This window comes from Chlorocebus sabaeus, chromosome 22 (genome assembly GCF_047675955.1).
Source record: "Chlorocebus sabaeus isolate Y175 chromosome 22, mChlSab1.0.hap1, whole genome shotgun sequence".
NCBI classification, from domain to species: domain Eukaryota; kingdom Metazoa; phylum Chordata; class Mammalia; order Primates; family Cercopithecidae; genus Chlorocebus; species Chlorocebus sabaeus.
Genome location: NC_132925.1, coordinates 53,050,082 through 53,073,224, shown reverse-complemented (window position 1 = coordinate 53,073,224; position 23,143 = coordinate 53,050,082). Strand labels below are relative to the sequence as shown.

Below are 23,143 nucleotides of genomic sequence, written 5' to 3'. Positions count from 1 at the left end.
TACTAAAAATACAAAAAATTAGCCTGCTATGGTGGCAGGCACCTGTAATCCCAACTACTCAGGAGGCTGCGGCAGGAGAATCAGTTGAACCTGGGAGGCCGAGGTTACAGTGAGCCGAGATCGCACCATTGTACTCCAGCCCGGGCGACAGTGCGAGACTCCGTCTCAAAAAAAAAAAAAAAAAAAAAAAAAAAAAGTAATTGATTGCTAATAAGGAAACCAGCTCATGAAATCTGGGCTTCAAGGACTCTAGATGGGGGGAGGGGGGTATTTAGTGTCAAGACCATCTTAGTGTTGATCATCTCTGTTCTTTGTTGGCTTTATTCTCTCTCACTACCAACAAGTTCTTTTTTTCCCGATATAGCAAGAAACATGGGCTCAGGCAGTTCCAAAATATCATTCTTTAAGAAATCTTGCCTAGTGGCACCAAAAAATCCCAGATAAGGACAGTGATTGGCCAGGCCTGGGTCACATGCCATCTCTGGACAGCTGGCAGTAGAAAGGGAAGGGCTGCCATGATTGGCCAGCTTGGGCCAGGGGCAGGTCATAGTGATTGGCAGCCTCCCTCAGAACTATGTGGTTGGAGCGATGGGGGACAGCCCTTCTCAACAAACTGATACAGGTGGATGGGTGTCGGGCATATATGATAGAAGTCCATTATAAGTTCAGTCTCCTCTTAATTCTATTCCTATGTCTGTTCCTGACCCTTCCAAAAAATGCTGCTTTTCTATCAGCAATTCATTATAACGCAGTTGAGTGAAAGTCTTGAAATTCCAGTCCCCAGATTTGTCCCCAACCTTGACTAACTCTGCTTTCTGGATTTACCCCCATTTTCTCACCTAACCACAGATACCAGAAAAGAAGTGTTTATTCACTGAGGAGTTGAGCAAACTAGCTGCACAGTCTCCCTCACCACCTCCTCCAAAAAAAACTTTCTGAGATTGGAGCACAGTGCCTCCTCCTTTCTCCGTGCTACACAGAAGCCTCATTCTAGGCTTTTCCTCCTTCCGGGTTCCTCCATACTATCCTGAGGCCACACCTCTTGGGGCGGGGAAGGGGAGTGCTCTGGCTGCCTCTGCTCACCCAGTGTGGACTCAGGAGCTGGAGCCCCTGAGGTCAGCGTGAGGCTTCATCCCTCAGCCCAGATGGCCAGGCTCAGTGACAGCATCTCTGCTTCAGGACATGTGCCTTTAGTCTCCTCCACAGTCTAAAAACTTCACTTGCCATGCTGAAACTTGTTGATAAACCCAAATCTGTAATTAGGAACATAAACTGACACAATATAGGCCTTGCACAAATGAGCAGTTGTGGGTATTATGGGCCCCTGTGGATTATTTGACTGAAGAGAACGATGGAGGAAAAGCTGGTTGTTGTTGAACAAATTGCTACCAGATGTAGATTTCAATAAACACCGCACTGTTGTTCCCCTGCCCGAAGGTGCTATGAATTTCTTGAGGCAACAGAGGAATCAGTGAACGGGGCAGTGGGGTGGGTTGGGGAGTTACTGTTCCAATATGATTGGAGCCTCCTAGTGTTTTCTGTCCCTGGATGTTTGTCCACAGAATCCAAGGCAGGCCCTGGGGGCTTCTCTCCCCTACCTGGCATTCTACACCAGAGTAATATACTTAAATTGTAGCAACCAGACTCTGTGGAACCTGAAAGAAGCCTGGAATTAAGGCAAAAATGTCATATAAAGTCTGTATTAGGGGTTAACTGTAAGACATGATGAACAAAGCACACCATCCTTCCCTTCATTGAACTTACAAATGGGAGGGAGATGAGTGCTAAAGCAGTAATTACACATAAATAACAGACAAGCCTTCGAACATCCTGTGAAGGAATGTAGCGTGAACTTGTAATGCAGAGGCCACTGTCTCTGCCTTCACCATCTGCTAAGTGAGCTAGGTGAGCCAAAATGTGAGCCTGTTAGCTGGGCATGATGACTCATGCCTGTAGTCCCAGCTATTCAAGAGGCTGGGGTGGGAGAATTGCTTGAGTCCATAAGTTTGAGGCTGCAGTGAGCTGTGATTGCCCCCGCACTCCAGCCTGGGTGATGGAACAAGACCCCGTCTCTTAAAAAAAAAAAAAAAAAACAAAAAAAACAAAAAAAAAACCCTGAGATTTGGGGCCTGTAAGGCCCCAGAGTCTTCACTACGCTTAGTGGCTGTACTTTTAAGGGAGTGGAAAGGAGAGAGAGATTGAGATTGAGACTGAGAGGGTGAGAGAGAGTATGATTGGTTTTAGTATACAAACAAGCTTCTCATGTTCCATACAATGGAGTGATTCTAGAGAGAATGATTTTCCCGACCCTTCCCTTGGTTATGGCTCGTTAAATCAAGCATCAGATGAATGCTTGGCTTAAATCTAACGCATCTATTTGAATCACCAGCGAACTATGTGATTTTCTAATCCCGTTGTCCCAGTAAGATGCAAAGCTTCTGGAGGGCAAGGGCCACACCTTTCCCCCTTTGTGCCCTCAAACACTAACAGGCACTTTGCCATAGTACTCAGAAAAATATATATTAGTTGAATGATAGGACAAAAAAAGCGGTTGTAGATGGAAAACACATTAACTGCTGAGAACACATTTTCATTTTGAGTTGTCTGTAAGAGTTTAAGGGGCATGGAAGCCCTGGAATTGAAGTAAATTCAACAGCATCAATTTGCATTTGGGCCTCAATAAACTAGTCCCTCTGTACTCCTGGCAGGGGATGGGAGGAGTCCTGGGGGATCTCCCTTCCAAATCTTACAGGGTGGTCTGTTTCTTCTTTGGACAATAATGATGTAATGGCTAGTCTCTCAAGAACTCGCTGTGTTCCATACATCATACTAAGCATTTATTTGGATGATCTCATTAAATCTTCTCTATCACTTTATTTAACACATGGAGAAATTGAGGCACATAGAGCCTAAGTTGTTCAAGGTCATGGAGTCAGTAAGTGTTAGAGCCAAGTCGTTTGGCTCCAGAGCCTGTGTTCTTAACTACTACTTTATAGTGTCTTTCTTACATATTAGTTGGGCCTGTGTATTGCTAGTTGAATTCTCAGTGGCAGGCCTTCATGTGTTTGACCATGGTTTTCATGTTCTCCAAACCTCAGTTCTCTAGATCTGTACTTTGGTAGGTCATCATTTTCCATGATTCCTACTTCTTCAGGTCAGAAAATCTTGCCAGTGCATAAAGACTTTCTAGGACTAACTCCCACAAAGCCAGCTCACAAGAGATCAATGTACAAATGAAGCAGTTCAGTGTGTTTTGTCTACCACTCTCTGTAAGTACGTGGGAGACAACTGGTGGTTGGAAGGTTTGGTGTTCACCTCATGGAGCTGTGATATCTCCCTCTTCACAGAGATCTGTTCTTCTGAGGGACCATCTTGCCAATTTCTAGAGAGTTGCAGGGATATTAAATTTTTGCACATTAAGCTTCCTCTTTCCAAGCTCCACTCCACATGGGCCCTGCTACCATTTGTGAACAGTCTTCTAGGGTAGTACAGGTTCTAGCTTTCTTAGTTAAGATCATATTTTCTGAGACTACTCCCTTGTCACTTTGCCTGAAATGAGAAACTCCCAACCTCAACTGCTTTTCTAGTCTATTCAAATGAATGCCTTCCAAAGGGCTGGTGTCCTCCAGGGTGTATTAGTTGTTACTAATTTAATCCTCCAAGGCTAATCTGATTTTCAAGATCTGTAGAGAGACCTTAGTATATCGCCTTGCCTGTACCAAATATGGTCATTATGGCACAGGAAAATCTCAAATACCTTATTGGAAACCCAGGTCAAATATGTATTTGACCTTAATGAAATGAAAAAGACAAATTGGATCCATACATTTAAAAACAACCAAAAACTTAATCTTTACCAAGAAGGGTGTCCTTTGAAAAGGACAGGCTGGTACAAGAACTTGATAAAATAGAAGTAAAGGTTGACACTTTTTTTTTTTTTTTTTTTTTTTTTTTTGAGATCTGTATCACTCTGTCACCCAGGCTGGAGTGTAGTGGCACGATCTTGGCTCACTGCAACCTCTGCCTTCTGGGTACAAGTGATTCTCATGCCTCAGCCTCCTGAGTAGCTGGCACTATAGGCATATGCCACCATGCCCAGCTAATTTTTGTATTTTTAGTAGAAACAGGGTTTCACCGTGTTGGCCAGCTGGTCTTGACCTCCTGGCCTCAAGTGAGCCACCCAACTCAGCCTCCCAAAGTGAAAGTCGACATTGCTAGCCCCGTTCAGCACATGAGACAGGGCACTGGGTGATGTCTACCTAATGATGATCAACCCAGGGGCCCTTGGCCCAAGCATATCACTGGTACAGAGGGCCTCTTCCAGCTAATATGAGTGTGAGTGAGGCTGTTGTGTCCATGAGAGAACTCCCTGGAGTTCTACACTCAGCAAACATTTCTTGTTGGACTATGAAGGCAGGCACAGATTTTATACAAATTTGTGATGCTAACATCTACCATAAGAACTGGCATCCATAGAAAATACTACATATATATGTGTGTATATATATAGTCTCAAAAAAAAAGAGGCTGCGCTGTCTCTCTCTCTCTCTATATATATATATGCCTACACACACACACACACACACATATTTATATATATATATATAAATAAAATGAGATTCTATTTATGTGAAGTGTTTAGAATACACAAATCCATAGAAACATAAAAATAGATTCATGGTTACCAGGGACTTGGGGAGTTGGGGGTGGGAGGAAAATAGGGAGAGACTGCTAATGGGTACTGGGTTTCTTTTTGGGATAGTGAAAATGTTCTGCAGCCCGGCATGGTGCTTCACGTCTGTAATCCTAGTACTTTGAGAGGCTGAGGCAGGCAGATTACCCTGAGGTCAGGCGTTCAAGACCAGCCTGGCCAACACGGTGAAACACTGTCTGTATTAAAAATACAAACGTTAGCTTCGCATGGTGGCACATGCCCGTAATCCCAGCTGCTTGGGAGGCTGAGGCAGGAGAATCACTTGAACCCAGGAGGCAGAGGTTGCAGTGAGCCATGATCGCACCACTACACTCCAGCCTGGGCGACAGAGCGAGACCCTGTCTCAAAAACAAACAAAAAAAATGTTCTGGAATTAGATAGTGGTGATGGTTTAAACAGCTGTGAATATACTAAAAGCCACTGAATTGTTAAATTGGTGAATTTATGGTACATGAATTATATCTCAATAAAGCTGTTACTTTAAAAATGAACAAGAAAGTAAAACCCATAAAAAGGTCCTCTAGGCACTTCAGCAAACAACATGGTAGGGAAAAGACCAAGAAGTTGTTAGCCCAGGAGGAATGGAAAACCAGTTAACATAGCTTATTCACCCAGGCCTGAGATCCCTAATAAAGGCCTTTTTTTTTTTTGAGATGGAGTCTCGCTCTGTCGCCCAGGCTGGAGTGCAGTGGCATGATCTCGACTCACTGCAAGCTCCGCCTCCTGGGTTCACACCATTCTCCTGCCTCAGCCTCCCGAGTAGCCGGGACTAAAGGTGCCCGCCACCAGGTCTAACGAATTTTCTGTATTTTTAGTAGAGATGGGGTTTCACCATGTTAGCCAGAATGGTCTCCATCTCCTGACCTCGTGATCTGCTCGCCTCAACCTCCCACAGTGCTGGGATTACAGGCGTAAGCCACTGCTCCCGGCCAATAAAAGCCATTTTTAAAGTTGAGTCACCTTAGGGTTGAAGACTGGTTAGGATTGGGGGACTGAGGGTTAGAGAGTAAAGTAGAAGGGATGGCACTTTTCTGGATAGGAGACAATTATTGCAGATATTAGTATTAAGACCTATTCTCTTTAGTATTTTTTTAAACACAAAGTAACACCTCCATGTTTCCAGCAGTATTTCACATTTCACCAGTGTTCACAAAGCACCTATTGTGTGCCAGTTCCTATCTGCTGGAAGTGCGCAATTCCGTGGGCTGTAGCGAGCACAGTAGCAGTCCAGTGGGCCCAGTTACTGCTGACCTGAGCAATCTGTTAAAACCCAGAAAGGGTATTAGAAGCAGACAGTCCTTCTTTTCTTACCAAGCCTGGAGTATCTACGGCTCTGTCCACCATGCCTTTAGAGAGGCACACCCAAATTGGAAGATTATCTGTGCAGTAAAAAGAGGGAATGTCCAGTTCGATGTTGAGGGGGCTGAGAGTTCTCTGGGTTCCCCAGGCGGAGAACAGACTGGGGTCATGGGCCTTCTTGCCATGTGGTCTGAGCACTGAATGTCCTGAAAGTGTGGAAAGGCCTGTCCCCGAGCTTTAGTAACTTTTTTCCACCTAGAAGCAAGCCAAGTAGTTTCAGAATAGTTCTCAGAGTAATCCAGAGTCATCTTCATGAAAGATAATACTAGAAAACTCAGAGGGATAAAAGGATATGCTTGCTAAGAAGATTATTTCCCACCGTGGCTGTCCCTGCAAGCCAACGATAGCACACCCTTCGTCAGGATATAACGAGTGAGAGAAAACAGCTAGAAAAGGGTGGAGAAAGTAGGCAGGAGGAAGCTATTTAAAAGACCCTAAAGTGCTGCAGCTGTTTTGGCTAATTTTTCTCATTTCAGTGATGTTCCAAGCTCTTTGTCTTCTATGTGGGGCGACTTCATTTAGCTCTCTTATGAGTCATCCTGCCCACAAATAATCTGTCTTGGAGTAGTCCTTATGAAAACAGACAATTTACATTGCATTATGTGAATTGGCAATTGTATGTCCCTTCCCTGGGTGGGCCGTCCTGTGTCTGCCTGCATCCACACATGTGGGACTTCTAAGGCCTGAGCACACCCTCAGTGTTTGGGGAGTGCAAGAGGGGGACATCTGGAACCTGAAGCAGGTGTGCAAAGGCACCAACAGTGTGCCCTGGTTAGCCGACTGCTCCATCTTAAATGTTTCTAGATACCATTGTTGTTACCTTTCCTCACAAGGGTTTTATGAGAATTATCTAGGAAAAAGCAGACATCAGAGGAAATTCCATGTAAATAAATGTTACGGCCACTTCAAACCTCAATCTTGCTAAATTGAAGTTTTCTTTTTAGATAATATTTCTTCTTCTATGTGGCTAGCAGATCTGACCAGCATTTTAATAAAGAATTCCCTAGAGAGACACTGAGCTCCTTAAGATAGAAACTAGACTGGTTATCTGCTGGTTTTTCTGCCTAGGAAAATATGCTCTCTTTCCAATGGGTACTTTGGTTTTACCCAGAGAGGCCCAGGGTCTCACTCTCATCCCATGTTTTTCTGGTGGAGTTGACTCTGCCCTTGGCCCGTGGTTGGGGCAAGGTAGTTCGGACCCCAGGCAGTCAGCACATTGTGTTTCCCTGGCCAAAATGCTTGGGTCAGAAATGGGCACGTGACTCAGTCTTAACCAATGAGATATGAAACTTTGGCTAAGAGGCTGTGATTAGGATTTGGAATTTGACAACAGGAGTCTGGGCTGGGGCAGCCTTCTAGTAATTGTGAGCGGAGAGCCAGTTTGAGTGTGGAGACCACACATGGAGGAGAGAGCCAAGCCTGGCTGGGATGAGAGAGCAAGAAGATGGTCATGGTATTGTCCTCTAAGCCCAGAACCAGGCTTCCCTGAAGGTACCATTATCCTGGTCTTTTGGGGCATATGAGGCCACATTTCCCTTTTAGCTTGAGTAAGTCAGGGTTGAGTTTTCTGTCCCTTGCAACCACAAGTTCTGACTTGTTCAAGGGCAGCGTTTCAATCATACCTAACATCTAGCAGAGTGCCTGGCAGGTAGAGGAAGCTCAGTGTGTGTTTACTGAATAGATTCTCATGGAGTTAAACAGATGTTCATCAAACGCCAGTGAGGCTAATGGCTACCCTATTGGATGGTACAGATATAGAACATTTCCATCATTACAGAAAGATCTATAGGATAGCACTGCTATAGAGAGTACAAACTCAGACCCTGCCTCCCAGAAGCTCTATTTTTGAGTTTTCTTAATATTATCAAAACTAGATAGCATGACATATGGAAAGGTAGTCTTACTGTTTTATAAAAGTTCAGCTTTATTTCTCTCGAGTACAGTTATTTACATATAAATTCTAATGAAGGAGTTTAACAACAGTTACTATACAGGTAGAGTCGCGCATTATACAAAGTAAGGTGTGCCTAAATGTTCTTTTACATATGAGGAACTGGAATTTACCGGGCCTAGAAACTAAAGCAACGTAGAATGCTGTGTTGATTTTTTTGCAGCCTTTTCATGAAGCAAACTATTGATTTTAAGTAGAACTTAACTACAGTAGTAAAGTCCTAAAATTTCTTCCAGAACCTCTTCCATGTCCCTATCCAGTAGGACTGGCCCATGCCACCCAGAATGATGACAATTCTAGAATAATGTGGTTTAGAGTCGTCAGTTTCTGCAAGTGATTCCTGGACATCCCAGTGCTCCTGTTCTGCTCTTTGCTGGTCCACATCTGGTGGTCCACTCATACCTCCTTCAGAGTAGGGCATCTGAGCCTATTCTGGCCTCCAGCATACTCATTTTGTGTAAAAGTCATCCCTGTGCACAATTCGTTCTTCCAGTGACATCCATTTTTCCTAAAAGTGATGTGAGAACAACTGATCATGAGCTCATCCACGAATTGTTCCTTGTTGGCCTGAAAACCGGGAGCATTTGTAAGGCTGAATGGATTCTACCCAGATCAGGGGTCGTCTTAACTCCTCAGAGTTAGCCCAAGGTGGCCACAACTACATCTTCAGCCTAATATATTTTGTTCTACAGTTATGGATCCCACCTTAATCAAGCTGATTTACTCACTGTTCTAGAGTACCTCAGGCTCACACCCTTCCCTACTCATCAACCCCACAGATGGTTAATTACTTCTCCTCAGAACTTACCTCAAATACCTAATCTGTCTTATGTTCTTTCAAACCATCTAAGCCAGAAATTCTGTATCCCTCCTTTGAACCCCTATAGCTTTGTCTATATTCTTGTTTTATTGTAAAAGCTTTATTTAGATGTAATTCATATGCCCTACAACTCACTCTTCAAAAATATACAGTTCAGTAATTTTTTAAATATTCGGAGTTGTATAACCATCATTGTCTGTTTAGAACATTTCATCACCCCGAAAGGAAACCCTGCTAAAGAGCAGTCATCTCTCAGTTCCCCTCACACCACCCTCCAGCCCCCTAGCCCTGAGCAGTGACTAATCTTTCTGTCTCTTCGGATTTGCCTGTGCTGGACATCTCATATAAATGGAATCCTACAATATATGGTCTCTTGTGACTTAACATGTTTTCAAGGTTCATCCTTGTTGTAGCATTATCAGAACTTCATTCCTTTTTAAGGCCAAGTCATATTCCATTGTAGGATCCACCACATTTTGTTTATGAATTCATCAGTTGGTAGGCATCTGGATTGTTTCCACTTTTTTGCCGTTATGAATTATGCTGCTGTGAGCATTTGTGTACAAGTTGTTGTATGAGGTACATGTTTTTGTTGTTTTGGGTATATACCTAGGAGTACATTGTGTTGTATTGGTTCTATTCTTTTGGCAATATGATATATTCTCATACTTAAACCCATGGTGTTTAGCTTATCACTAATACACCTTGCCTTCCCTAGGAAATCTAAACCCTTGAGAGCTGAAAAGAAGCCTTAGTTCTTTCTACTCCCCCGGTACTGACCACTGTGTCTAACAAAAGCCACAATCACTGTTTGGACACAAAGATGTAATGGAAAGAAGTAGACACTTGTCTACTTTTTTTCCCTCTCTTCCTGCTTTAACCCTAAAGTGTGTCACATTTTTTTCATGTTCACACTGTATGTGTACTCTTTTCTGAAAGTGTGTGTCCTCTTTGAGGTCCCAGTATTGGAGGCGACTTGATGTGTAGGTAATTGATGTACAAAACCTCTCAGGTGTGACCATTCCAAGGGAGGAGATTAGCTTCCAGCATGTCTCCTCCAGACAACAATACACACTGTTCTGCTGCTGGACAGTCAGCTGTGGAGTAGTAATGCACCTCTGCAAGGCTTTGCAGGGTCTTTACTCACATATCACCAGGGATGAAAATGGGGCAGGACATAGTAGAAGCCGTTAAAAGGAAATGATGTCTTCTTGCCTTTTCTCCCTTGATCAGACCCTAAGAAAACAGCTTACCCAAATGAGCAGAAAGATGCCAGGTGTATAAAATGGAGTCGAGCAGCTGTCTTTGGTTCTACCTTGGGATGAAGTTTAGAAGTATTGTTTCCCAAACTCTTGCGGCGGGGAGATCTGTACTAGGTGGGACTGCCGGTAAATCACTGGGGAGGAGAAGCAGCTGCTGTGAACTGAGTGGTGTGGCAACTCTGGCTTTTGATTCCCCAGCAGCAGATGGCAACTGTGAGTAATGACACACATAAGATAGAAGCTGTGCTTCCTTATCTGAAACGGGAATTTCAAGTGAAAGATAACTGGAGTCTCTTCTTGGGGCATAATTGGTCTTTCATGAGCCATTATCCAGGGTTTTTAAAGTACCTACAAAAATTATTCTGTACCCAGGAGTTCAATAAACACTAAATGTGTGTAAGAATTTGCATTCTTTGCCCCCAGATCGGGGGGAAAACATTTCCGGAACATACATTAAGAACTTCAAATTGCATAGCATTTAGTAGGCACAAAGTGACTCTACTAGTTGAGGGATGACAGATCAATTTCAATTTGTGTGCCCCTCGCTTATGGGTGCTTGGAGGGTTGTATTGGAAAGGATTGCTGAGGCCAGTTAATAAATAAATTAATAAATTGTTTGTCTGTCATGAACACCTAGGAAACGGTGGAGTGGTAGCGCTTGTGTTGACTACTTTCCCTAGACTGTGAGCTCCTTGAAGGGCAAGGACTGTGTCTTAGACAACATACCCTCAGGAGCTAGTGCATTGCCTGGTATGGAGGAAGTAACTAGTAAGTATATATTGGTTGAATGAATGATTTGATTTCCTAGTTTTGGAATTGGCCCATGATTCTAAGTGAATGAGCTCACCTCAGATGCCTTAATAGTAAATGAAATTTTGCAGCAGAAATGTTTTCTAAAATACGTTGATTTTTATGGAACTAGTGTCTTGTTTTCAAAACAGCCCTCTGTTTTGCTACAACAAAACAATACATTTCAAGAGTTTCAAATTTAAATTGGCTACTCAAAGCCAATTTCCTCATTTTTTTTTCTATCTCAGTGGTCTAGAGGGGCATCTTGGTGTTTTAAGTGAAACACAGGCTTAGAAGTCAGATTTGGGGTTTTTTGTTTGTTTGTTTGTTTGTTTTTGAGACAGAGTCTTGCCCTGTTGCCCAGGCTGGAGTGCAGTGGTGCAATCTTGGCTCACTGCAAGCTCCGCCTCCCAGGTTCATGCCATTCTCCTGCCTCAGCCTCCTGAGTAGCTGGGACTACAGGCATCTGCCTCCAAGCCCGACTAATTTTTTGTATTTTTAGTAGAGATGAGGTGTCACTGGTCTTGATCTACTGACCTTGTGATTCGCCTGCCTCGGCCTCCCAAAGTGCTGGGATTACAGGCATGAGCCACCGCGCCCGGCCTAGATTTGGGTTTTACTTACAACCAGCTCAGCTATTAACACATTGTGTGACCTTTGCTTGTTACTTTTCCATGCTGGAACTCAGTTTCCTCTAAAAAATTGGAGAACTGAAGCAAATGAGCTCTGTAATTCTATGAAAATAAATGCAGAGGATAAAAGAAGAGAACTTGTTTCAACAAGATAAAGTTTCTGTCTTTGGTCTAGCTCAGGGGTCCCCAACCCCTGGCCATGGACCGGTACTGGTCTGAGGCCTGTTAGGAACCGGGCCGCGCAGCTGTAGGTGAGCGGGGCAAACGAACATTAACGCCTGCACTCTGCCTCCTGTCAGATCAGCGGCAGCATTAGATTCTCATAGGAGCGGGAACACTGTTGTGAACTACTCATGCGAGGGATCTGGGTTGCCCGCTGCTTATGAGATTCTTATGCCTGATGATCTGAGGTAGGAAAGTTTCATTCATCACCCCCTATCTATGGAAAAATTGTCTTCCTTGAGACCAGTCCCTTGTGCCAGAAAGGTTTGGGACTGCTGGCCTAGCTGATCACTTCTCTGATTTCAACTTCACTTTCTGACACAGGAGCAACAATCTTAAAGTGAGGAGGGGGAGTCAACCTTTTTTTTTTTTTTTTTTTTTAAAACAGCAAAAGCATCAATCATTATGGTGAAATGTCAACATAATAAGTCTTTTTTAATATCTCTACAGAGTGCTACATGCGGTTTGCCCTAATTCCTAGATGGCTATGGTATGTGTAATCCATAAAAATATAATGTATCATCTCGGACATATGTCTTGGCTGACATTCAGCACCAAGAAGCTGACAAATGTTTTCATGTTTATGTACGTTCTGCCTGATTTCAAACCAGATTTAAGATGGCTATACTCAAAATCGTGGAAATAATTCTGGAAGTCTTGAGAATGGGAGTGAAAATAAGAGCCAAGGTTTTTTTTTTTTTTTTTTTTAAGTGATAGGAAACTTAAACTACTAGAGCTTCCAAAATTCAACATGAATTCTAACTTCATGGTTCCTAGCAGCCAGAGCAACAGGGAAGTAATGGGCTACCTAGCTCTTCTTGTGTGACAACAGCCAGAGTAATGGGCTTCGTGGGGAAAAGGAAATACACCGGCACAATTCTACCTCTGGCCTGTTCTGATACAGCCTTTTGTCGAGGCAATAGCCATTATTTTGTAATGAAGCCATTGAATGACAAACAAGACTGCCAACGTAGACCAAGCCTTATTTGTTTGTGGCTATTTTGCTAGTTGTTTGGTAGACTTTAGCCAGGCCATGTATAGTAACGGTAGATGATGCTTGATGCGCCAGATGCTGTTCTAACCGTATTAACATATTAAATCCTTACAAGAGCCCTGTGTGTTAGGAACAGTGCTTTGGGGTCTGTGATCTTATCCAATGCACCATACTGCCTCTTACATATTTGAAATAGTACAGAAATTTATCTTACTGCAGTCACACAGCTTAGCATCCCAGCTCTGGGTGGTCTCAGGAAAGACTATCATCTCATTTAAAGCAATAATAACCAGTTAAACAGTAGGCAGCCTCAGTGCTACACAACCAGATAGATCAGCTGTTTACTCGTTGAGTTCACTCGTTCCTTTGGTGTTGTTTCGAGGTGGCTTCTTGAATGTTAAAGGAACAATCTAGTCTCTATCTGAACCTCCTTTTGCATCTTTCATTGGTGACATGCGGAGCATACATAGGCCAAGTGTCCTCTTGTCCTTTGGTATCTTATCTACCTTTGGGCTGCTAAATATGCCAAGTCAGCTTCTCTTATGTGCCAGCTCACTCAGCAGGGGTGGCTGCCTAGAAGACTGTGTTGAGAAGGCCTCTCAGACCTGGCTCAGATGTCGTGAGATAAAGGGTCATGGCTGAGTAACAATGCCTGATGTGGGCAAGGGAGAGGGTAGCACCAGAGTGTTGCCTTTGCCAACCATGGCCTAATTCTTGATGAGGGCTTGGCTCTATGCTGCATGGCTTCTGAGGTTATTTTCCCTCAGAGTACTTCCCATTTAAGAGGAGAACAGAGCATAGCATTCCAAAAAAATTCCATTTTTATGGAATGAATTCCCTCCCTGTACAAGACACACAATAGGAAGATTAATAAGTCAAAATCCCTGCCCACCCCCCAAATTTCATCCCTGTCAAGGACATATAAATTTTGACGAACAATATCTATACAGTGAGATAATGATTATTCTTATAAAGTACTGAGGGAACACAAACAAAAGAGTCACTCTCTGTGCCTGAGAAGGGCAGACAGGTCAGGCTGCATGGAGAACGTGCCAGTTGGCCCCAACCCTAATTCTGTCCATGTGTATGGAGCCCAGAGGGGTGTGTTTTGAGAGCCACCTGGCATGACCAACATCCCCAATATGTTTTTGCAACCTTCCTTTTCAGAATATATACAGTGCCACCAGTGGTAAGTCATCTTTTGGGAGTCTTCATATAATGACACACCTGAGAAGGAGGGATGAATCCAATGTATCACAATGGGTCAATATTTTAGAAGTTTAGCTGTGTCAAAGACCTTTAGGGAAGGCAAAGGCTGGGGCAGGGTTTGTGGAAGCCAGGGATATAGGGGGTCAGTGCTGGGCAAGTGGAATAGACTGCTAAAACGAAATGGAAAAGTAAGAAATGCAGAGACAGCCAGCACTGGCATTTTACCCAAGGCCATTCTGTGTCACTTAGGAAATGTGTTCTTTACAGGGATTTGAAAACTATAGGGAATAGTGATTGGGGTCAGAAATGGCATCACTGGGGCTAAGAAACCGAAAATAAAGTCATTTTGGAGCTAACCTTTGTATTCAGAGAGCTTTGTCCTAATCCTGCTTAGGATTTCCACAGCATCTTTTCTTCCCTTAAGAGAAATCAAAAGGCTTTCATGTTGCCTCTCTCATTGCCCTGTGAAGACAGGCATTCAAAACCTCCCTTTGCAGGTGAGGAAATTGAGTTCCTGGTTTAAGATCACACAGTGAATTAAACAGACTCAAAAGCAAGCATTTAATCTCTCTCACTCCAGCATTTGCTCTTAAATGTAGTTCTTAGAATGAGAATTCTCAGTGGTTTTAAGAAAATGGTAACGTTTGTACTATAATTAACCCCCAGAAACAGAACATCAAAACCAAGACACTTTGGTGATCGTCTTATCCAGTGTTCTCATTTTAAAGACGTGGACTCTGGGCCAGGCACGGTGGCTCACACCTGTAATCCCAGCACTTTGGGAGGCCAAGGTGGGCGGATTACGAGGTCAGGAGATTGAGACCATCCTGGCTAACACAGTGAAACCCCATCTCTACTAAAAATACAAAAAAAGTTAGCTGGGCGTGGTGGCGGGCGCCTGTAGTCCCAGCTACTCAGGAGGCTGAGGCAGGAGGATGGTGTGAACCCGGGAGGCGGAGCTTGCAGTGAGCCGAGATCATGCCACTGCACTCCAGCCTGGGCGACAGAGCGAGACTCTGTCTCAAAAAAAAAAAAAAAAAAAAAAAAAGATGTAGACTCTTAAGTCTAAGGGACAACTCCAAATAACTCGAGGAAATCTGGTCATTAAAACCTACTCGACTCTCAAGGTTTCCATTTCTAACTGGAAGCCATTGCCTTCAAGAGCTGTTTACGAGCCTCTGCCACCCTTCTAGAACTCAGTTTAAGGACTTCTGCTGAAGCCTTGGAAGGTTCACGGCCCTCTCGTCACCATTGCTAAGGGCTGTTTTATGTTCTTTTATTAGATGGTCCATTAGGTGCAGCCACAAGAAGGAGACACAGGAGAGGCTCAGGAAGACAGTTTATCGTGGTCACAAGTCCTAGAAGCAGGAGGCATGGCACACCATGCAGGGCCACAGGGGAAAGACACTAGGACAGTCAGGAGGCAGAAGACAGGAGCAAGGGGAAAGCATTAAGGTAAAGCCATGATGGGGGTTTCCTTGAGAAAGGCAAGACAGGGCAGGGTGAACACTTTAGGGTTGGCTAGTTTGAATAATCTCAGGGGGCCCTAAGCTATAGGAGTGGTCCCTAGTTGACTGTACCTGGCCCTGGGATGATGAAAGCAGAGGAATTTTGCCTCTTCGGGTGTTCGGCCAGATAGAGGAGGTGTGGCTCTGAATTGGTTAGTTCGCATGTCAGAAGTGTACTCCTGGCTGGGCCCTTTGCTGGCTCTAAGAATTAACTATCCTCCCCCCACCCCACCAGGGGCAGTCTCCCCAGCTAGAAAGGTTTTTTAAAAGATGTCCAAACATCATAATATACATAAAATATGTAACACAAGGGCCCTGGCTCCTCTCAGATATTTTTCTTTTTCTTTTCTTTTTTTTTTTTTTTTTTTTTGGGAGATGGAGGTTTGCTCTTGCTGCCAGGCTGGAGTGCAATGGCATGATCTCTGCTCACAGCAACCTGTGCCTCCTGGGTTCAAGCGATTCTCCCACCTCAGTCTCCCGAGTTGCTGGGATTACATGCATATGCTACCACCCCCGGCTAATTTTGTATTTTTAGTAGAGATGGGGTTTCGCCATGTTGAGCAGCCTGGTCTCAGACTCCTGATCTCAGGTAATCCACCTGCCTCGGCCTCCCAAAGTGCTGGGATTACAGGTATAAGCCACTGCGCCCGTCCCCTCTCAGATATTTCTATCCATTGTCATACTCCCACTCTTTCCCTAACTACTACTGACTTGAGCTTGCAGCAGAAAAGTCAGCCTTTGTAAGCTCGAGAGGACTCAGGTTGCTGACCAAAAGCAGAAGAGGCCTCCCTTCAAAATGTATGGAATGTTGCAAAAAGTAGACAGTGATCCCCAATAATCAGATACTTTCCTCAGAATGGTCTGCTAAACCTTCAGCCTTGTTGAAGCAATTGTTGCAGTAGCAGCACTTGGGAATTTCTGCATCCTGGATGGTATATTTCTTGTGGCCTCCCATCCCACTTCATGTCAGCCCTTCCTGCATTTAGACTTGGTTACTTTTAACTCTCTACTCCTGGCATCATTTTAAAATGATTTAGGACTCTTGGTGTCAAGTGACATAAACCCACCTTGAATTATCATAGGTGGAGGAGAGTGTTGGAGCATTGAACATAATGGAAAGAAAAGTTAGCTTTTTTCTACAGTTCTGATAGAATCAGGTTCTCTCCCTGCAGACTGGCGTCTTCTGCTAGACAGGAAGTGTGACTGCTGGCAGCTCCAGAGCCTCATAATCCATAGCTTCAGTCGCCTGGCATACACTGACCCTGGACTTCTTACATCCCAGACTCTCATATCTGGGCCCAGCTAGCTCTCTTGCTCGTTTTGGGACCAGTCAAGTTAGACTAGAGCGGCAGAGTCTGTAAAGGAATGTGGTTGGTGTGAGGGAAAAAGCAGTTTCCACAAGAAGGTGGTGGTACCAGGAAGACAGGATGGTGGCAAAGCCAAAGGTGTTTGTGACAAACCTGAAAGCATATCAGGAGACGGAATGGTTAAATCATTTAAGTGACAAGAGCAAGTTGAAAAACAACAGGTGTAGTATGCTGTTTTAAAAAAACTGGCCAGGCACAGTGGCTCACGCCTATAATCCCAGCACTTTGGGAGGCCAAGACAGGCGGATCACTTGAGCCCAGGAGTTTTGAGACCAGCGTGGGCAACACGGTGAAACCCCATCTCTACAAAAAATACAAAAATTGGCCAGACTTAGTGGTGTGCACCTGAAGTCCCAGCTACTTGGGAGTCTGAGGTGAGAGGATTGCTTGAGCCCAGGAGGTCGAGACTGCAGTAAGCCATGATTGCACCACTGCGCTCCAGCCTGGGTGAAAGAGCAAGACCCTGTCACAAAATAAAATTTAAAAATTATGTATTCAGTAAATCTTTTCTAATTGACTTTCCATTAATGGAATGTCCCAGCTGATTAGCTCTGCACCCCCTCGGTAAAGCATGGCGGGAGGCTGAACACTCTCAGCTGGCAGCCTGGTTTCTAGGACACCAGCACACTTCTGCTCCCACCAGCTGAGGCCTGGGCTTTCCAAGAGTCTTGTTTCTTGCCAGACCTGGGAATGCCAGATGGACTTGTTGTTTTTAATTATACAATTTAATTAAATATCCCCCAAACGAAAGACAAATACGGAAAGTTATTTCTGTGAAAATCATTGCGAGTAGCTAGAAGCAGTGGCTTTTTGCAGAGGGGAGAGGGCTTTAACCTTTTACTGCTGAATAGGTTCTAGAGTCTGACCCCCGATTTTCAAATTCTAGCTCCACTGCTTCTTTGCTGTGTGACACCTTGGGCAAGTTGCAGAGTCATCCTAGGACTTGGCCCCTTTACTGTAAAATGGAAATAACAACCTTGTTTGGGTACTGTTGGGATTAAGTAATATAATGTATTTGAAGCACTTTGCACAGTTCTTGGGCACATAGTAAACACTCAATAGATGCCACATCTATCATCGTCATCAACAATCACAGCCTTGTTAAAGATGTAGAGAGAAGTCGTTGGCCGTAAAGGAGACTTTTTTTTTTTTTAATCAAATCAATCTCTAAAAATCTAAATTGTGTGTGTGTGTGTGTGTGTGTGTGTGTGTGTGTGTGTGTAAGGACACCTCCAGAGAGTTCTAGAGCTAAGTGAAAACCTGGTTTATTAAAATGAGCCTGTAAGTTCGGGTGCACACCTGTAATCTCAACACTTTGGGAGGCCGAAGTGGGAGGACTGCTTGAGGCTAGGAGTGTGAGACCAGCCTGAGCATGAGTGAAACCCTGTGTCTACAAAAAGTGTGTTTAAAAAGAAAAAAAAAAAAAAAAGAAATTAGCTGGGTGTGGTGGCACATACCTGTAGTCCTAGCTACTTGGGGCACTGAAGGGGAAGGATTGCTTGAACCCAGGAGGTCATGGCTGCAGTGAGCAGTGATTGCACCACTGCACGCCAACCTGGGTGACAGCAAGACCCTGCCTCAAAAAAAAAAAAAAAAGCCTGTAGCCCCTCTTCCTTCCCTAATATATTTGGCTTCTGTAAAAATTAAAAACCCAAGGATGGGAAGAAGGGGAGAGAATTGGAAAGCCCCTGGTTAGCTTTAAGAGCCTCTCAGTGCAGCAGAACCCATGATGGCTCTATTCATAGCTTTGCTCTCTGGATCAATATTCTCTAAGAGTTGGTACATTCTTTTCATTTGTGTCTTTCACAGAGGGCAGTAAAATTTAGCTCTAATTATATTTAGGGCATCTGGATTCTAGTCAGCATTTTCTGGCTCCATTTTAGAACCTAAAGTCTGCGGCTTATTCCTAATGTGGAAAATGGAATAATCCCTCAGGCATGAGAAGAACTCCAGCATTCAGGCTGCTGTTCCTCTAGTGAGAAGCTGCTGCAGACATCACAAGACTTGTTATACAAGGAAACATGATTACAGTGGATTAAAGAAACTTGCCAGGGGCTTGAAGGATTTATTGCTTTTTGAATTCTGAATGAGACATAAATATGTTTCTCCCCCTCTTAATTTTGGACCCCATACGGGGAAGGTGAGAAAATTCTTCAGCAAATTCTAGAATGCTTAGCTGCTAAAGATCAGTTGGTTTTGTGTCCACGTCATATTGCAAAGGGCATGAATACTTGCTTGGCAGAGACACAAAACAGTCACTCATTTCTTTCTGTTCTGCCAAGTTAGTTACTGCCTTGTCTCCCAGTGGGAGAAAAATGTAACTCCTAGGGGACTCTTCTGGAAGGCAGCATGGTGTAATGGAAAAAGCACTGTAGTCACAGGCACGAGGCCTAGACTGCAGCGTCCGTGCTTATAAGCTCCGTGATTTCCAACAGGTTTAACTCTCTAAGCCTTTGTGCTCTTGCTGCTCTTTTCTGAAAAAGCAGTTCTCAGAGGGTTGTATGAAGGATTATAGCACCTTTATGTTCAATATCATCTATAGAAACTCAAATGTTGGATGCATTAGCAACAAAATGACAGCTTGTAGTACACTCATTTGTGTTCACAGATCTCAGAATTTTTATGTCCTAAAGGGAGGGACTTTTAAAAATAATTATGGGGCTGGACGTGGTGGCACACACCTGTAATCCCAGCGCTTTGGGAGGCCAAGGTGGGCAGATCACCTGAGGTCAGGAGTTCGAGACCACCCTGACTAACCTGGTGAATCCCTGTCTCTACAAATACAAAAAATAAGGTGTGGCGGGCGCCTGTAATCCCAGCTACCTGGGAGGCTGAAGCAGGAGAATCACTTGAATCCAAGAGGCAGAGGTTGCAGTGAGCCAAGATTATGCCATTGCACTTCAGCCTGGGCAACAAGAGCAAAACTCCATCTCAAAAAAAAAAAAAAAAAAAAAAGGGTGGCTTCTTACTCTGTCACTTCTGCAGATTCTTTGGTTTCTCAGGAAGCCAAAGAGATAGCATGGGGTAGTGGTTAGGAACAACTCTGGAGTCAGACGAACCTGAGTTTAAATTCACTACTTATTATCTGGGAAGTCTTTGAACAACTCACCTAACCTGTTGTCCTCATTTTCCTAATCTGTAAAATGGGCATAAAATATTACCTCAACCATATTTGTTTTTTTTTGTTTTTTTTTTTTTTTTTTGAGACGGACTCTGTCGCCCAGGTTGGAGAGCAGTGACCGGATCTCAGCTCACTGCAAGCTCCGCCTCCCGGGTTTACGCCATTCTCCTGCCTCAGCCTCCCGAGTAGCTGGGACTACAGGCGCCCGCCATCTTGCCCGGCTAGCTTTTGTATTTTTTAGTAGAGACGGGATTTCACCGTGTACGCCAGGATGGTCTCGATCTCCTGACCTCGTGATCCACCCTCTCAGCCTCCCAAAGTGCTGGGATTACAGGCTTGAGCTACCGCGCCCGGCCGGTTTTTTTTTTTCTTTTGAGACGGAGTCTTGCTGTGTCACCCAGGCTGGAGTAGAGTGGCGCGATCTCGGCTCACTGCAACCTCCGTCCCCCAGGTTCAAGCGATTCTTCTGCCTCAGCCTCCCGAGTAGCTGGGATTACAGGCACCCGCCATCATGCCTGACTAATTTTTGTATTTTTAGTAGAGATGGGGTTACACCATGTTCGCCAGGCTGGTCTTGAACTCCTGACCAGTAATCCTCCTGCCTTGGCCTCCCAGAGTGCTGGGATTTCAGGCGTGAGCCACTGCACCTGGCCCCGTTTTTTTATTCCTTTGTCCAATTTCCTATGTGGCACTTATCACCATTTGGAATTATTGTTTATTTGTGTTCTGTCTCTCACCCCAGCCCCATTCAAATATAATCCCCATAAAGGCAAAGACATTATATATCTTATTTACTGCTTTATATGTCTTGCCTAAGATAGTAACTGGTACATTATTGTTACTTAATCTTTTTACCTTTAAATTTTTTATGCCAAAGTAGTACAGAATTAAAAAGAATTTCTTCTCCAGTGTAATGGCTAAATTTATATACAGTAGCTGACTTGGAAACTAGGCAGAGTTGTTTTGCGTTTGGAAATACTGGTGTTCTTACAGTTGAGTTTCTATTTCCAAAAGATGCTTACTCAGCCTTTCATGGCACAGTTTGACTTGTGACATCAGAAGGTTGACAGGCAGAAGTCTGACTCAGGAATTCAGCTATGGAAGAGTGTGACTTTCAGCCCTGCTCGCCCTTTGAGGTATGGCTGGACACAGCTCAGAAAGGTCTTGGATTTCAATTTATCTAGGAAGGTATTTAGCAAATTATTTTTACCGTTTGGATTTGGTACAAATCACCCGAGGAATCTGCAGTCTCTGCATAAGTGAAGAATGAGAATGGAAGGAGTAAGTGGAGTCCAGTGGGAGAGCACAGGCCACCCTGCCACTTCCCTGGAAGAACTGATGGCTTTTTCCAAGGCCTGGATCATGCCTCCCCACTCCATGCCCCCAGTCCATCCTCTGATTTTTACTTACTTAGCACCTTGTAGGTCATAAGATTCTGCAGGTTTCCACAGCCACTGGGACTTAGGCATTGGGCCACTGAGGACAAGCTGACAGGTCATTGTTTGGGCTCTGGATTTCATGTCGTTCATTAGCCCTCTTGATCCCTTCAGAGAGGAGGCTTTCATGCTATGAACTGTGTCGTGGAGAAAACACAGCCTTAGAAAGAGGAACTCTTGATCCCCCACTCCTTCATTCTTTCAAGCCCTGTGACCTGTTCCTCTGAATCCCTGTGGGACCGCAGGTGGGCTTGGGATGGGGATGGTTCCTGAAGGCCCAGGGACTGTAAGCAAAATGTTGCATGTGTGTATTATGGGCAGCCAGGGAGGCTCAGTTTCATCAGACTCTGAACAGACACCATCTTTGGTCTAAAATAGATTTGGAACCGTGACCCTGAATGGACCTAATGTATTTTTGTAATGTTTGTAGGCTACACATTTGCCCCTCTGGCCCTCCAGGCTCTGTGTGAGCAGATTGAGGATGGAAAAGCTGAAGCGGTGCACAGCTGCCCGATCTTGTTGGGTTGTTGCATGATGGCTGTCTCATCTCTTCTTGAGTTTGCTTATTTACACAATTAAGCTAGGCCCATTGTGAATCAAGTCCTGACCTGTCAACAGAAGATAGGATGGTTGAAAAGGGTAGCAGGCAATTCTGTAAACAAAATATAGCTGTAGATCTGGCTTTAAGAGTAAAATAAGGCCCGGTGCAGTGGCTCACGCCTGTAATCCCAACACTTTGAGAGGCTGAGGCAGGAGTTCGAGACCAGCCTGACCAACATGGAAAAACCCCGTTTCTACTAAAAATACAAAATTAGCTGGGTGTAGTGGCGCATGCCTGTAATCCCAGCTACTCGGGAGGCTGAGGCAGGATAATTGCTTGAACCTGGGAAGTAGAAGTTGCGGTGAGCCAAGATCGTGCCATTGCACTCCAGCCTGGACAACAAGAGTGAAACTCCGTCTCAAAAAAAAAAAAAAAAAGCAAAATAAAACCATGCCCCCAACAAACCTACCTGTTAGTCCACTGATTTTCTTTCCTCAGTGACAAAATGTTCATCTCCATACTCTTAGAGGAGTGATGATACGCTTGGCCTTTCACCTGAGGAAGTGTAGGATGGGAGCTGCATGTCCCTGCTTAGGAGTATTGACGTTCCTCTTCTCAGCTAGCCCTCTCCACTGCAGCCCAGCTAATGTCTTACAGGCTATTAGAGATGGTGTACTGGGGCCGGGCACGGTGACTCCCATCTGTAATGCTAGCACTTTGGAGGCTTAGGCGGGGTAGATCATTTGAGTTCAGGAGTTTGAGACCAGCCTGAACAACATGGTGAAATCCCATCTCCACTAAAAATATCAAAAAAAGTAGCCAGGCATGGTGGCACATACCTGTAATCCCAGCTACTCGGAAGGCTGAGGCAGGAGAATCTCTTGAGCCCAGGAGGTGGAGGTTGCAGTGAGCGAGACTGTGCCACTGCTCTCCAGCCTGGGTGACAGAGCGAGACTCCACCTCAAAAAAAAAAGAGAGATGGTGTATTGGGCTGTGCATGCTTCAGCTACCCAACAAAGTGCCTCTACCTTGTGCTTACAACGAAATTCAATTAACCGTAAGATCTGGAAATCCCTGGCACGTGAAAAGCTGCTGCCTGGTTTAAGTATGTCTTTGTTTTCTAGTAGTGCAAATTACTTCATCTTCAGCAGGAGTGTGGCACCTCTATAGTCACACATCACTTAATGAAGGGAATGTGTTCTGAGACGTGCATTGTTG

At 44.4% G+C, this 23,143-nt stretch overlaps 1 protein-coding gene across 4 annotated transcripts in view; it reads left to right on the top strand.

Annotated features, from left to right (window-relative positions):
* ATG7 (autophagy related 7) overlaps positions 1-23,143 on the top strand; it is a 269,659-nt gene that overhangs the window by 170,091 nt on the left and 76,425 nt on the right. The gene's annotated exons all lie outside the window — the stretch shown is intronic.